Raw genomic sequence first — 2,500 nt, 5'->3', positions numbered from 1 at the left:
TACCTAGTTATTTACTTATTTATTTATTTCCTTAGTTACTTATTTACTTATTCGTTTTTTTATTTAGTTACTTATTTACTTATTTATTTAGTTACGTATTTACTTATTTATTGATTGATTTATTTACTTAGTTATTTACTTATTTATTTATTTACTTAGTTACTTATTTACTTATTCGTTTATTTATTTAGTTACTTATTTATTTATTTAGTTACGTTTTTACTTATTGATTTATTTATTTACTTAGTTATTTACTTATTTATTTACTTGTTTATTTATTTATTTCCTTAGTTACTTATTTACTTATTCGTTTATTTATTTAGTTACTTATTTAGTTACGTATTTACTTATTTATTGATTTATTTATTTACTTAGTTATTTACTTATTTATTTCCTTGTTTATTTATTTATTTACTTAGTTACTTATTTACTTATTCGTTTATTTATTTAGTTACTTATTTACTTATTTATTTAGTTACGTATTTACTTATTTATTGATTTATTTACTTATTTATTGATTTATTTATTTACTTAGTTATTGACTTATTTACGAATATATTTATTTATTTAAATATTTATATGTTTCTTTGTTTTTATTTACTTATTTACTTACTTGTTTATGTATTTATTATTTATTTATTTGTTTTTCTTTCTCTCTTTATTTAATTCTTTTTATTTATTTATTTCTTTTTATTTATTTATTTAACTGTACAACAGCCTGGGGCCAATAACAGTTCAGCACAAGATAAAAGTTAGCACAAGATTTACAGTGAACAAGGAATTGCAAAAACAGTGCATACAAGTAATTATTAAAATTAGAGACAGCTTTCATGCATCTGACAACTGGAGAGAGAGAGACATCTCGGCTTATAGGTATAGCTTTTTTTTTTTTTTTTTTTTTTGAAATCTTAAACCATTCGAAGGGACACGTAGGTAGATATTGCTTATGAAGGATTCACAATCAATATCATCCTTTAAGACCTTGCAAAAGAATAAGTAGTCAAGTTGAAGACGTCTGGAATAAAGGCTGGAAAAGTTAAAATTTCCATTTCATTTCTTACATTAGCAATGAAGCTTTAAGATGTGGAACAAGTCAAAATTTTACAACGTTACAATTACAATTTTTACAATTTTTTTACAATTGTTGCATTTTTTTTTACAATTTTTACAATCTTGCAATTTTCTACAATTTTTTGGCGAGATGTAGTGAGAAGGTGAGGCCCGAGTATTCGCCAAAAGATTATCTGACATTTGCCTTTTGGTTGAGGAAAACCTCGGAAAAATATTTACAAGTACGCTCATAATTGAAAACACATGGATTTGGTAAAAACCTAAAAGCACACAGGGACATACATTTTCTTTGAATGATTCCCAATTTAACCGAATCAGTGGAAGTAATACGAAGTAGCCTAATTTATTTTGTGAAAATTAGTAATTACTTGTTCAGATTTGTAAACGACACATAATTGTTGTCCTATAGTGAACATTATACAGTGTTACTATCAATTTAATGATCTTTCCGATTACAAACTTGAATAACTATCGTTAGGAGACACTGAGAAACACGGTATTGGTATCAATGGAAAGAGAAATTCAAACATTTTTAGTCAAGGTGGTAAACTGTCGCATATTTATTAATTCCGTTGTTAGGAGACGATATAACAGATAAATGGCCGCAAACGAAGACAGGAGATCATTTTGTGTGCTAGATTTTCACATATCCCAGTCTGTTGTCAACCGTGAAAAGGTGTATGGCCCTTCCTTTTTTTGTCGAGGCGACAGTCACAGGTAATTCGTACCTAGACATGTTACAGTTATGGCTTCTTCCACAACTGGAACAGGACATCGAAGGTCTCATTTTTCAGCAGGATGGGGCACCACTTCATTACCACTTAGATGTCAGAAACTAACTGAATACACGACTTCCAAGGAGATGGATTGGACGTGCTGGCCGTTAAGATTTAGAATGTTTGCATTGGCCTCCACGTTCCCCCGACCTCACTCCTTGTGATTTTTTTTCTGTGGGGTTTTATAAAACAACAAGTGTATCAGCCACCATTACCACCTACCATTGAGGATCTTCGTGTCCGCATCACAGAGGCCATTGCACTGGTGGATGGTCCAGTGCTACAACGTGTATGCCAGGAAATTGACTACAGACGTGATGTGTGTCGTGTGACACAAGGAGCTCACAATTGAGCACATGTGACTTACGGTTGTGAACCAAATGTTTGTCTTTCTGTCGCATGTTTTCCAGTGAAAAAATTGTATGTATTTATTCACACTGCAATGGGTATATACCCGGTGGCAGTGGTAACTAATTACACTCAATAATGACAATAATAAACACAATTAATAATAATACTAATAATTAATACTACTACTACTACTAATAATAATAATAATAATAATAATAATAATAATAATTATTATTATTATAAGGGAACATCCTAAATTAAATGAAGCACGATCATTAAAATAACATTTAAAGTAAATCTAA

This window comes from Periplaneta americana, chromosome 4, assembly GCF_040183065.1.
Source record: "Periplaneta americana isolate PAMFEO1 chromosome 4, P.americana_PAMFEO1_priV1, whole genome shotgun sequence".
NCBI lineage: Eukaryota > Metazoa > Arthropoda > Insecta > Blattodea > Blattidae > Periplaneta > Periplaneta americana.
Note: the sequence above shows the minus strand (reverse complement) of the source record.